The sequence below is a fragment of the Sinocyclocheilus grahami genome, unplaced genomic scaffold (assembly GCF_001515645.1).
Source record: "Sinocyclocheilus grahami isolate Dianchi unplaced genomic scaffold, SAMN03320097.WGS_v1.1 scaffold768.1, whole genome shotgun sequence".
In the NCBI taxonomy this organism is placed as follows: Eukaryota; Metazoa; Chordata; class Actinopteri; order Cypriniformes; family Cyprinidae; genus Sinocyclocheilus; species Sinocyclocheilus grahami.
Window position 1 is genome coordinate 247,537 of NW_015505947.1, and position 15,193 is coordinate 262,729.

The 15,193-nt window shown below is 35.4% G+C and overlaps 1 protein-coding gene and 1 long non-coding RNA gene across 2 annotated transcripts in view; one reads left to right on the top strand and one right to left on the bottom strand.

The window, feature by feature from the left end:
- Nucleotides 1-7,690: 7,690 nt before the first annotated feature.
- The window catches only part of LOC107561344 (somatostatin receptor type 5-like), an 18,108-nt gene continuing 10,605 nt past the window's right edge, over nt 7,691-15,193 (top strand). The window contains exon 1 of the mRNA XM_016245769.1: nt 7,691-7,751. The gene's annotated coding sequence lies outside the window, so the exon portion shown is untranslated. The remainder of the gene's footprint in view (nt 7,752-15,193) is intronic.
- Nucleotides 10,355-15,193, bottom strand: part of LOC107561354 (uncharacterized) — a 21,847-nt gene continuing 17,008 nt past the window's right edge. The window contains exon 3 of the long non-coding RNA XR_001605842.1: nt 10,355-10,436. This is a non-coding gene — a long non-coding RNA (uncharacterized lncRNA). The remainder of the gene's footprint in view (nt 10,437-15,193) is intronic.

Sequence of the window (15,193 nt, forward strand, 5' to 3'; positions counted from 1 at the left end):
TATGGCAAGAAATCTGTAGACGCGCCCATAACAACAAAAGACAATACTTTATTGAACCTTTTCTGATAAGAAGTGTGCGCTGCAAACACGAGCATTTTTGACAATCCTTTCTGTCCAGTCTGCTCGTTTTATCGCGTTTAACCACAGCTGTCGTCGTTTTTTTGTCTGGCAGTTGCAGCAGATATGCGATCAAATTTCTAATTTGAGGCTGTATTACGTCGATTCTGGCACCCAACATCACAACAAGATGATATTTTAAGCTCCTTATGTAGAGGAATCTGCGCTGGTTTGAATGGGCCGCCTCGTTTCCCCTTTGTTTTTTTTTGTTTTTTTATTATGCAATAGAAGAACAGCACATACAATTACAAAGAAAAGTAAGAACAAAAGACAATAAGGGTTACAAACAATACTCCAAAGCATACTATGTTAGCTTATAAAACTTACACCATGAAAGAGTCTTAAATGTAATAGAATTATTAGAGTTTCTTAAAGAGTTTACATACGCATCAAAATCTTTCCTGAAAATAAAAAAGTAGGTAGTTTTCTTTGAAAATGTACACCTATGAATGTAAAATTTAGCAATGATATAGCAATAGATTAATAATAAATTTACAGTGAGAAGGGTCTAAATTCAAAGAGTAACCAAAAAACACAATTTTCATTTTCCCTTTGTTTTGCTGCCTCCAGCTAGAGCTGTGACTTCGCTGACCCTAGTTACCTGTGGGTGGCCTGGCCGTGCGTCACTCAGAAAACAACAGGCCAATCAGAAGAGAGGCTCATGAATATTAATTAGACCAAAATCGACCTGTTCTCAGCAGAGCTCCTGAGAGAGGAGCTGTAAAAATATATTGCGATGGTTTTTGGTACTTATACCGCAAATATATATTCTTAAGGACATCAAAACCTAAAATAAAACTCCAGAAAGGTGTACAATATGGGACCTTTAAGCAGTAACTCAGGATCGATTACCATGACAGAAAGTTGTGGTAATTAGAGGGACAAACCAGGACACAATGAAGTGGAAAATATTAGATATGTTTTGTTTTTTTCTCATGCGGCAAGGTATTTATTTCAGTGACTCACAAAGAAATCTGTATGACTCACATATCACAGTGACTTACAAATAAAGCACTCTTAAGAGGCAGCGATGGGGTCAGTGCAATGACCAAGGAATGGAATCAGATACAAAATAAATAAATAAATACAGAGATGAGAAAAAGAAAGAGAGAAATACAAACACAATCAAGTGGAGTCAAGAGAGTTTATAAATTATGTGCCGACATGTGTGGACGTAAACAGGCTTCAGAGGCCGAGCTGCCTGAGGTATTGCATGATCTTCAGAAACCTCCCGGTCATTCGCAATGCGATGAGACGAGAGAGCAATCCCACGAAGACGCCACCAGAATATCAATCTGTGTGATTGTCTTCCACAGAAAGGAACAAATGAGAAAGCTTCTGGGCAGAAAGTTAGATGGATACATAGGCTACATAAATCGACGGAGTCTGATGACGTGTGACTCATCTCTCATTTCTTGCTCCCACTCTCATTTGTCACTGCAGTGAATGAAAGAATCGGTTTTGATACAAGGGCAATCCATCAGCATCAAATTGCATCTCAGTGCTTGAATTAAGTGTTGTTAAAATTTAATTTTTACTGTTTAATTTAAAAGTAGACTTCTAAAGAATGTATTCATATAGGTGGTCTACCAAAGGGTCAAAATGCCTGCTGCTGTGTCCATGGATTTGCTGATGGTGAAAATCTTCTCAATTTAGTGCGTTGGAAAATGTGTTGAGAACCTGCTGTTCTCTGAGGTACTGAGGTCAGACTTGGTTAAATAAGTGCCAGTGATTGTGGCTCATGTTTCTGTTTGCTCACTGCGCACAATACAATCATTGCCTTCTTTTTTTATTTTTAATCAACATGGTCCACACCAACACATTCTATCCAATACAATGAACAAATGGACAAACTGTGTTTTCACAGTCTTAATCAGCACATGTGCACTGTACCTAATTATGTGGGGGGGTTTATATATTCAATATATATTCAATATATAAATATATTCAAATAGTTATTTTAAATTGTAAAAATATTATAAAATAAATTGTTAAATATTTTTACTGTGTTTTTGATCAAGTAAATGCAGCCTCAAAAACATTTAGAGAAATTTTTGAAAGATTGTGTATAATGACAATATATCTGTAAGGACTATTTATTAAACACTGATCAAACTTTGTGTATTCAGATACACAGTACATGTATATAATATAATACATAAGCCTTGAAAGTTGCACAGCGAAGACCCCATGACATAAAAGTTTGAGTTTTTTGGGTTATGTTTCATGTGATTCTAAATTACCTTTTAGCAGATAGTGTTGAAAATGTCCAATTTTTCTCCTCTGGGGAAAACTGTTGATGACTAATATTATACAACACTATCAAATGCTCTCTAAAATGAGAATGTCACTCTACCTGCAATCAATTAGCAGGCTGCCAATGACACTGTTTTTTTTCCAAATACCCACACTTGCAGTCTTTGCACTTGGCCACTTGATTGCTTAAATGACGTATTTCCTGTATTTGGCCCAAGTGTTCAAGTGAGGATGAAGACCACAAGTGTGTGTCTACCAAATTATATGTAATATCTAATTATTATATTAATATTTAACTTGCATTGGAAAGGTTTCCGTGACCTCTCGCGAGATGTCGGCAAAAAGTATCACGATTTATTTCCAGAACATGATGCATGATGGGATACACTTAGCCTTGAACAGCACTCTGGAGTGGTATTCGAGATAGTGTGGATTTAGTATCCATTAAGGGCACTGCATTTTGGCATTTTGAAGACATGGGACAGACTTGCACACTTACTTCCTGTCGCGCGCACGGTCTCTCAAGTGGCCAAGACCACAAGTGTGGGTATTTGGACAAGGGGACTAATTATATATTTTATACGTTTATATATGTACTAATACATCCTGTCACATGACAAGGGGACTTCCTGCCATGTGACCATTTTCAGCCCACAACCAAACTACAATGTAAACAGCAGGTTTATATATTCAGTGAGCATGTCTCCAACACACTCCATCTAAAGCGTCCAATCCTCATGTCTGGACTTTGAAATATCAAGGGAGTCTATGTGGGAATTGGATTACCTTTGTGCACAATTTTGTGCATTATGTATTACTCAGGACATAAACAACACTGGTGAGATCAATCCATTGCTTTTGTGTATATGAACCCAGATAAAGATTGTGAACATTTAGAGACTGATTGACAGACATGTGAGGTTGTATATATTGTATGTGTTTGGGGTAGCAATATTTTGTCATATACACTTGTCTGCAGGCAAACTATAACTGTTGCTGTATTTTAATATTATTTTAACATGCACACACACATTGTACAGTAGATATTAACTCTTTACTTTCATAACTACACTCTTAAAAATAAAGGTGCTTCACGATGCCATAGAATAACCTTTTTGTCTAAATGGTTCCATAAAGAACCTTTCTGTTTCTGTTTCACAAAAGGTTCTTTGGGGCGAAAGAAGGTTCTTCAGATTATAAAAAGGTAAGAAAGAGATGGTTCTTTAAAGAACCTTTGACTGAATGGTTCTTTGTGGAACCAAAAATGGTTCTTCTATGGCATCGCTTGAAGAACCTTTTGAAGCACCTTTATTTTTAAGAGTGTAAGGCTTATTTGCTATTTCAAGGAACAAGCTCTATTTTACAAGGTCCTGTCCGTGCTTCCTGTTTCAGCAGGAAAAACATCAAAACAGGACAGAAAACTGCACTTGTCAAATAATTTCATGTTGTTTTGTCCATACTAAACCTTTAAAATTGCTCACTTTACAGCATACTGTCAAAGAAATAGTGTATTTAAGTGACAGCTAAAATGACTTCTGTTATATGTATATTTCTATTTGAATTAATTACATCAATGTGTAAAATTACCAGCATGTATAGCATGGTCATTTTATGTGTTATCACCAACAGTTATGTGCGGTCATTTCCTATAAATTTCATATAAAATACATCTCACATAAAATGTTAATGATGCACGGATAATGAACATATGCATTGATTGTGTGCATACAGTATTATTACAGTATAGTGTTATTTGGAAGTTCTTTGAACTACATTTTCTCACTCTCTTTCAGTCAATTGTGTTATATGGGCTGATCAAACAAGTGAAGAGGAAAAAATTATCTTTGAAATCTGATTATTTTTTTATCAACCTCTCTTTTCTCCTTCACAGTTTCATGACCACTTTCTTTTCTCTCTGTGTGTGTCTGTGTGTGTGTGTAATGTGTGTGGAAAAAAGAAATTGCCTGTCACCAAAGACATTTATAACATGAAAATAAATTTGTTGAATGCGAGATTATGGCTTTATCTTAACACATTTTAGGCATACTTGTTTCTAAAGCTTTATTCTGAATTCAGAGCAAGTCATAAATCCAAATTAGGGTTAATAAATTATCCATGCTGAAACCACAAGGGATGTCACAATGAGGTCATGACCCCAACAGCCGTGTGTAGCTAGAATAATTCAATAGTATAGCCTCTATAACACCATAAAAAATAGCTGAAAATGATTATTTCTGGCCAAAAGCAATAAGTACTTTCCACACCGTATATATCAGACTGTTGCTGTGCACAGTTTAGACTGTGACCCCAATGACAATCATTTGTGGGAAACGCTAGACTGGCCATTAAGTGTGTGAACTGACATAGACAGGAGGCATTCAACAGTCATATCTGCTGGAATTGTATCAGAAATCCTTACATAGTCTACACTCTAAAAAATGCTGGGTTGTTTCAACCCAATGTTGGGTCAAATATGGACTAACCCAACTGTTGGGTTAAATTTTGGTTACATTTTTAAATTAGCTTTTTAACCCAACAGTTGGGTTAGTCCATATTTGACCCAACAACCCAGCATTTTTTAGAGTGTAATGGCAGGCTGACGGATCTGATATAACAGAGGCGTATGTTACACTAACAAGCAGTTACCTAAAGAGGATTTCTGTTTTTTTGATCGCCTTGACCTGCCAATCAATTTAATACACAACCAGTTGCACAAATTAACAATCAGTCCTGGTTAAATTGGAAATCAGCCAATCTTCAGTGTTTGCAAGCCAGCAGACCCACTCAGTGAATACAGTAGGGCCGGTTTGACACAAATGATGGAGCTCTGAAGCATAGCAGAGCGCTTGGGGATTTATACTTGTTGACATTTACAAGCCCCATGCTGGCTTAATGATGCAGGAACAGAAGCAGCCAGTGCACCTAAGCAATGACCTTTAGCACACTGTGGGAATGGACCCACAAACCCAGCCGTTCAGATACAAAAGACGGTCAGTCTACCTCTGAACTAACACTCGGACAAGCCACTAATGGTATGCTTAAATTGGCATGGATGGTTGTTTATGGTTGCCCAGGTTTTGATGGATTCTCAGAGAACACCTCTGGGATTTGCTGTTAAGTCATCAACAGTTTTGAAATGCCAAAGATATGGCGAATAAACAAGGCAGGGATCCCTAAGTCAAGTGTAAGTAATGAGCTATTGATTTCCTGCATCCTGTGACATAATCTTGATGGCACAACATCAGAGTTGGACCAGTTTTAGCTCGCTTATGAAGGAAGAGAAGCAATCTTCTCATGCATTCACTAGGGTTGCTAAACAACACATCTAAATCTTTAACCCTCGTGTTGTGTTGTGTTCTGGCCATTTTGACCAAGAGAGGATTTTCTTTTTTCCAAAAATACTTACTGGCTTTTTTCACAGATATGCAAATATGACCGGCATTCAAAAAAATTGCTTATAAATTGATCATTATGCTATATTATTACCAAATATTGGATTTAAAACTGATTGATCATAGGCCTCATTGATCTGAGCATATGCTGACTTTTGCAAAAAATTATCCACAAAATGTATATATATATATATATATATATATATAGTTTTTTTTTTTTTACTCAAAAACAGAGGTGCTCAGATCAATAAAGCCTTCGATCAATCCGTTCTAAAAAAGAAATACAAAACCTCTGCTAATTGAAAGAAAACTTGTTGACAAAAAGATTGGATCCAACATTTGGTTATAGCATAGCAAATAAATTTACAATAATTATTTTTAAAGGCCAGTCTCTTTTTGATTTGGAACACAAAATTAAAGGATTTTTAGCACAGCACTTAAATGAGTAATTATTATTATAATTATTAGATTTTAAAACATAACCTTACTAGAAGTTCCTGTAATGAAGCCAAATTTGAAAGGTGAAATTGATAGAATTATTTAAAGAGCTGTTAACTCTAGCAACCTTTCCATTCTTACCTGGTAGCATGTGCTTTCAAAGTCTCCAACCATTCAAACACTCAGTGAGAGTGTTTTCTTGTGCATGCATTATATGGTATGACTCTTCAGTGAAAATCCTTTTATTTTTAACCTCTTGAGCGGATCACTCATTCCATTAACTGTCTGATGGCTCTCTTATACTCATGCGGCTGACAGCTGATCTAGGTATCACAGATTCATCCTTTGTGACCTTTTTGATCCCAGATAGCTCATTTAGGATCTATATCAGTCATTACTACTGCATTATGTACCTAGTGTTTTCAAGAAGAAATTCAAAAGTATAAGGGAATTTTCTATAGTTATTTTAAAGTGACCCTATTATGTAAGAATAATTGCATATTTTATTGCATATCTTAATATTTGCATATATCAGAAGAGCAAATTACAGGTCAGACGTTGTCAATATTTAAATGTAAACAATACAAATCTGTTCCCTGAGGCTTTCACTACATTCAATGACCACATTTTGAACATCATTTTCCAAATAAGATCTATATTCTGCTTAAATGTAATATAATATCATATCATTAAAAAAATATGTTTGTTTAGAAATGCACAGATGCAATTATTTCTCAAATAAGGTGTATATTGGGCAAAATTTCTTGTTCCCAAAATTTGAAAATAAAAACAAAAAAACAAAGACATCGCAATTTTTCCTTTATCTGGTAATAGAATCTGTTTAATGCGTTTATATGATGCTTGCATGATCAAAATATGAAAATTATGGTTTATAGTGGAATATAGGCCTACTTGTGCATGTAATGATTATTGTAGCCTATAATAGATTCAAAAACACTGAAAATGTTGCTTATGTCAGAATTCAGAATTCAAAAGCTGTAACAAAGTTTACTTAAGGGTTTCACATTGGTCTATCAAACATAATACCAGCTGTATAATACATTGTTTTGCCTGAGAGAAAAATCTGACGCTTCTCATTCGGGATCATTAACTGAAATGATCTGTCCAGTAGTCTTGTGCACGAAAGATTTTTGAGTGTGCAAGCACGCCGTGCACTTAATCGACAACAAACCTCTACGCGCACGCGCGCACACACACACACACACACACACACAGGCTAACGGGTACCGGAGTGATTTATATCACGCCTACTTTCCCTTGGCGTGTGCTTGCGGAAGAGCCGTTACCTGGTTACAGGGGAGTGATGGAGCACTGAGTAATGCAATCTTCAGGACTCCACAGATATGAGAGTTTCTCTCGCGCTCGCCGAGTCAAAGCCACCAGCATCTCCGGAGCGCGCTACAAACAGCTCGTCCAGCAAAAGCTGAGTAACCTCTTAATTAAGTTACAAATATCACCACGGACAGTCTCCAGTTTGGCATATTCCCAGTTAGCAGGAGCAAGTTGGTCGACAAATATTGGTGTAAGGTAGGAAACTTTGCAAAGCGCAATTTTTGCGGCTCTGTCCGCAGCAGATTAACCATGTAGTTTATTAATAGTCTTCGGTCAGTGTAGAAAGAGCTATGGATATTCATTCTGTTTAAACAATTCGAACAATATCTAATAATAAATATCAGTATAAGACTAATGTAGGCTAGATAAGTGCTGTGTGTGATGACAGATTCCAGGCTATTCCGGGCTCATTCGTGACTGCAGTAAACACCGCTGCTTCTCATGTAAATGGGATATTAGCAAGACAGGTGAAGCGCAGGTGCTATTTACACTAATTAATTAGTGTTATTAGAGCGTAATTGTTACTTGGTAACATCCTAGTAAAGTCTTCATTCTATATTGTAGCAACCGTCTTGTAGACAAAGGTGGTTGAAAGAGACTATGTAAATATACTTACTGTTTTTAAATACAGTATACTTACTGGTTTTTCATTGCTCTTAAATGGTGTGAACAACATGGTAATTCTCAATCCAGTTTTACTTATCCAGATTTACAAATTAGCTGTTAGTAGTCTGTTTAGAAACACATTTGTATGCATAGATTAATTGTACATTTTCCAAGAATATTATACAAAATAAGTTTGAAACTCTTTTATATATATATATATATATATATATATATATATATATATGTGTGTGTGTGTGTGTGTGTATGTATGTAGCCTGCATATATATTTTATTTCCAACAGCTCGTCAGTAAAAAGCTGTTTTATGCACTATTCACTTTCTATGTAGTTTGAAACCATAATTTTAATACAAAAGCATTAAATTAACATTACCATTAGAATATATAAGTAATAAATAAATACACCTATGCAAAAAAGAGAGAGCGAGAGAGAAACAGCCATGCAAATTTTGCATAAATTAAGCTGTCATTCAGCTGTAGCTGGTTTATGACCAACATTTGGTTTGTAGTTATGGATAAACTTGTATTTGCTATTTGATTAAAAAAAATCTAAGTAAAATATAATTTAATTTACTTTCCTTACTCCATGCTGTAGAACATACAAATTGCATTTCTTACATTTGCTTCCACCATCCTGAATATGAGGTTATAGACTTGCATTGAACTGAAAAACTACTAATACAGTAACAGAAGCCCTGACTCAAAAACCCCCTGTGTGTGAGCAGAGATCGCACCTTGCTCTTGGAGAAAATTTAACTCATGACTATGAGAACCAGTGCTGTTCACAGAGAAGAAGCATCCGGCCAAGAAGGCAGGCATACAGTGAGCCAAAAGACCCAGCCTGTTCAACTCTCAAGCGAGATGTGTCAGATTTGACAGCATACATAATGTAACTGGTGAACTGGCTCTGCTATGGAGCCATTTGACAACATGTTGACCAGTATCATTCCCAGACCAATAATTTCAACCCTTAGCATTGCAAATATTTGTTGCTGCTTAAATTAATGTGCCATTTGTATAGTCATCTATGTTAAGTAGTTAGTTATGGACAAACGTTGTGGTTTAGCCTGACTAGCATGTATCCATAGTCTGTCTTCTACCATGAATTAAACAGAGAGAGACTGATTGAAAAAAGAATAAAGGCGTAGAGAGAGACCCTTAGCTGACAGTCCTGACAACCTGACTCTTCAAATCAAACCCAAATGGTCTCTAGATATACCTGTTTATTCAAGTCTGTGGAGCATAATGTTTCGTATTAATGTAATGAGATTTTCACATTCTTGCATTGTTGTATGTTGCATGTGGTCTAATCATGCAATGCAATTCATATTGTAATCTGACACATCACACCTGCTGTGTTTGCAAGACTCTCACAAACATGTCTGGGTGCATTGAGTGTGTTAGTTTATTATGTTTTATTTTTACCCACAGAACATGTCAGCACCTCTGTCAGTAGCCTTTCGACTTTTCTCAAAGAGAGTGTGACTGTGTGAGTAACAGTGGGGTTGCAACTTGCATTGTCTCATCACATGCCTCTCTCCATCCCAACACAGCTCCAACTGTTCCACCCACATGCAGCACACACTTTACCGTCTATCATATAGGAAGTTAGCACAACACACTAAACATCTACCACTAATTTTTCTGCTGCAGAGATTTTTTTTAAGAAGTTGCTTCCAAAATGTGAAGAGTACACTGTAAAAAATGACCGTGAATTTAACGGTAAAAGACTGTAAAAATGCTACAGTTAAAAACCTGTTAAATGGTTAACGGTAAATTCCCCTACTATACGGTGAAAAACTGTATTGGACATTACATGTATTGGACATTAATTGTACGGTAGTATACCGTTTTTGGAAGTGAAAAAGACCGTATAATTTATAGTGAATAACCGTAAATTGACATTCCCAGAATTCCCTGCGTTACATTTCAAATTTAATGTTTTTTGTTGAAATAACTGTTTCTTCTTAGTTTTTTCTTATCAGTTTTGTATATTAGGGTTGTGTGTTACACCTAATGTTGTTAAATGAATGTTTATTGCATTATTTCAGTTTAATGTATGTTACCATGATGGTGTTTAGCGCTTTTGTGAATGACACTGTGCACCTTCTATATATGTTATTATTTAAAAGTTCATCATGTGACTTTCTCATCACCACCTGCATCTGGTGGTTATCAGTGTATTGCAAAGGTACAAAACAGATTTCAGTACTTCAATAGGTTGGTATACATTATATCAGATAATGAAATTATAGTCTTTTTTACGGTAAAATTCCGGCAACCACAGCTGCTGATTTTTTATAGTAAATTTTACGGATTTATTTTTACAGTGTAGGGCTTTCAATTTAACATTTTGGTATAGTTCAATCAATTATATTTAAATGATATTTATATATAATTATATTTAAAAGTAAAATGTAATATATTATTCAGTAATATAAATTTGATGAATCACATATTTTTTCATGCATCATATATGTATAGCATATACAGTGGGTACGGAAAGTATTCAGACCCCCTTAAATTTTTCCATCAAATTTATATATGCCATATATATTATGCATCAAATTTAAGATATGATTCAGTTAAAAAATGATTGGCAACTCTAAACTCTCAATGCAGTAGTGATGCATAGATCAAATTGCTGCAGCCTCAGTCTCCAATGTCAATGTTCTGACAGAAGGCCAGGTTCATCATTCCTTTTGAATCGTGAGTGGATGATTAAATGCAGGGCTGCTATTTAAAGACTTGCTTATTCTCAGAGAGGTAGAAATAATGGCAAGGACGTCAGCTTTTGACGTTGAAAGAGCGTAACTGTGCCCAGGTGATTGAATGTCTCTCTATGTCTTCAAGGCAAAGCTTGAATGTAGGCTGGGATTGTTTCAGACATGTCCGAGATAGTTGATGTTATCAGGGGAGGAACGAAGCAGATCAGCTTACTGTGGCAAAGTAAGCAGGTGAGTTTGATCTGGTGATATGGAGGGATTTTTGTTTGAGAAGGTCTCCTGCTGTGCGACTTCTGCAGTCTTTAGTGTTTTAAGTCTGCAGCATTTCAGAGGTGATAAATGTGTTGTTTGTTGGTGCTACTAAGCTCTGAGTGGAGATTGCAAGTCTTTGAGAGATCAGAAGCCCCTCAGTTTAGAAACAGTCTGGCAGGCATGAACAGCGAATGTGTGACCCATAAGACCTAACCCATTTCACAACCCATTTTGATTCTGAACCAGCCTGTGGGGAGTGACATAATCTCTCTCAGGACTGGTAACAATCGGTTACCACAGCTTTGGGGTAGTAATTTCAAAAAATAATTATAACAGTGCTTCTCAAAAACTAATTCAAGTACAAAAACAAGGTTCTCTGAGCACAAACAGTGTGGGCAACATACACCACACACACACACACACACACACACACACACATATATATATATATATATATATAAAATAAAATAATATTTTTATCATATTTATGCTCTTCTCTAAAATATTTTAGGCCTATTTGCTAGATAATTGCTCGAAGTAAGTCTTTATCTAGAATACATTACAGTATCTTGAATGACTGGAAAAGTTGTAGAAATTCATTGTATGAGAAAGTATGAGAAGAGTCGTGCAAGACATTTTCACTTAAAGTTTGCCAAAAAATTTAAATTGTGTAAGCATTTATTCGCCCTCATGTTATTCCAAACCTGAATGACCGACTTACTGCTGTGAAACACAAAAGGTGATTTTTAAAAAATATATATAAAAAAAGATAAATATCAGTGAATAACAGCTTAAAGTTTGGACTGTTTGATCACACAAGCTTTTTCAACAGTCCCAGGAAGAATTCAAGGTTTGGAATTACATGAAGGTGAGTAAATGATGACAGAATTTTTATCTTTGGGTCAGGGGTAGGCAAGTTCGGTCCTAGAGAGCCGCAGTCCTGCAGAGTTCAGCTCCAACCCTGGAAACAAAACTCACCTGCCTATAGCCTTAGTAATCCTGAAGACATTGATTAGCTTGTTCAGGTGTGTTTGATTAGGGTTGGAGCTAAACTCTGCAGGTCTGCGGCTCTCTAGGACTGAACTTGCCTACCCCTGGGGTAAACTATTCCTTTAAGGAATCATGAATTTATGAGCAATTCAGGGCCTTCTGTTTGGTTAGAGTTGCAAAGGATGATGGGATAGTTCCCAGATGGAATGTCCTTGCTGCTCATCAGCACAAACATAGACTTTAGCTGTAAATGCGCAGCAAACCTTTAACACGTGTTATGTGATCTACTTTAATATGAATGTATTCGTGCCTGTGGCAGTGACACACACATTGTAGATTTACTTGCATCTGTGCAATAACAATGCCAGTACCCAGTAACACTGATTATTTTAACAGATCATGTCATCAGCAGTCTGAATGACATGAGAACGGTTTCTTTAAAGTGAGCAAATATTTGATTAAGAAATGCAAACAAGACTGAATGAAAATACTAATTACCAATGCATTGACCTTGACACAAAAAGAAGATTTACATTTTGAAGTAAAATCATTATCTTAATCATAGGTGTATAATTGCAGTTTTGGGGATCAAACATCTTTTGTTTCATGTGATATGCATGAGATGGATGTGTACAACTTAATGTGACTGAATCTGGCAAACCTTACCAGAGAGCAGCTTTACTGCTGATATGAGCAACACGGGCCAATGAACTGATTAGCTGATGGGGACATCAGAATATTTAAAACAGAATGCAAAGGTGACACCACATAGCAGGTGTTTATAAAACATTCATAGTCGAGCTTCAGTAATATCCATCAGACATTTCTCAGCAGTTTTGTTCTTCAGAGTAAAGAGATCGCCTGTCTGTAACTGGGTCTGTTTCCCATTACCATTCTTTTCATGTAATAATTTTTTTTGCCATCAAATTAATTTAAACCTCTAGAAGTCAGATCTCATTAATCTCATTGAAGTCAGAAGGATTTTAAATGAGCAATTTTTTTATTAAATTAACTATTAAATTAATATTTTAGTGCTTTATTTGTTCAGTTGGTGTTGCATAACACATAGGCTCCAACCATATATAAAATACTGTTTAATCTGTTAACTGTCGGTTCCACTTTTTGAGCGTAGACCTGAAAATGACATTTCCAACTTAAACTGTTATAAATTTTGAATGCTTTGGACCACAGATTTAAGGTTGGTCTCTTTTTAAAGAAGACACTTGGCAGATTATTGTAGAAGTAGTAATAGTAGAAGAAAGTTATAAATATTTTATTACAAAAAAGTTATGGAAGTTTAAGTTAATGAAAATATAAAATATAAAATGTAATAATTTAAATATTTATATTTTATATAAAATATATATTTTACAAAACATGTTTTACTCTAAATCTGCTAAAAAAAAAATAAAAACCAAAGTTCTGAACAAGTTATGTTCCCAATTTGAGGTTGATATCTCAAAAAATTGGCTTTCAGTGAGATTTTGTTTGGGCGTAGTACCAAGCTTTTCCCCTAGATGACCATCAAACCCCATTAGTAACCATTTAAGGGAGCCTTCATTTCCATATATGGTTTGAGTGATCTGAAACATGTTTTTCCATACTTTTCTCAATATTTATGAAGTAGACATCACAATCAGAAGTATTAAGGGCAGTATGGCAGTATTTGATTTCAATTCAACCTCAAAAAAACACATAAAATACATGCTACGAGAACCCTGGACTTGCGTTATAGTTCACAATGCATTAAAAATGGAGAATCTATTGTTTTTTTCTATATATTCAAAACACTTTTAGACCTTTTTTTCTCAAAAAATAGAGTGGATGTTATCTTTTGAACACTCTCCATGAAAATGAATAAAGATTTTTACAGATTTTTCGTGATTTCATATGTGCATCACTATTTCAAAGTAAAGGTCAGAACGCACTCTCTGACTCTGATGAGTACTCTTCTTGCATATTAATAAATTACAGTTGCTCTGTAAACTATTCCAAAAATCAGTCAGCAAATATCAAAACTAGAGTCTTTAAGCTTTCAAACGATATATAGTTTGTCAAAATTACTTTAGGTTCAGACTAAGATATTACTGTTTAAAACATGTAATGGCAAGTGGGCCCACCGGTGGGCCCGTGACAGTAAACAGGTTAAATAAAATGACAACTCTACATAAAAACCCCTGTAAAAAGTAATCATTGAATCTACTTAAGAAAAGCGAGTAAACATAACTGGTCAGCTTTTTCAGATTTCAGCTTTTTGGCTTGCCCACAAGCTGTTGCTGCCTCATAATCCAGTAGAGCGTTTCAAATCATCATATTTATATTAATAACTTACTAGTTATTTACTGGATTTTGGTAATTGCAGCATATGACAAAAAAATGTATGTGTTCTGCTACTGCTATTTTAATTTCTTCAATGTGTTGGGAGTCCCTGCGTATGCGCAATGTGAACGTGTACATGTGATTGGTGACGACGTAAAAAAAAAATATATATATATAAATTTCCCCAATCCCACTATGTGCCCTAATAAGTCTAGACCAGTAGGTTGCGGAAGTGCACCAGTAGGTGGCAGAAGGTTGGTTTAAACAAAACATCACCAGAAGAAGACAACTAACTGAACTTCAGAGTCAGATCGTGTTTGAAATGTGCCCGCAAGATTAGGTAAGTTTTTGGTGGTCTACTTATAAACTATATTGTCACAGTGTGTGCTATCGTTTTTGAGGAAAAGAACAGGCAGATTTTATTAGTTTTTACTGACGAGCTTTACTGTAACCGTCAGTTAGCGTACTAGCTAGCCAGTGTCTTACAAGCTAGATTACAAACATCATCTTCCTCTTTACTGCTAGTTATAACATGAAATAAACGTGAGTAAGCATCATAAAGTATGTTGAGCGATACAGTACAACTTAATGAAATTTATCATGTCTTATGTAATCCGGTTTTCAGTATTTAATGTTTGAACAAATGTCATGAAAACAAGTTATCACCACAACCACTGTTTAAATGTTTATATTTCAGAAAATTATTTGGAGTAGAAACTTCATTTA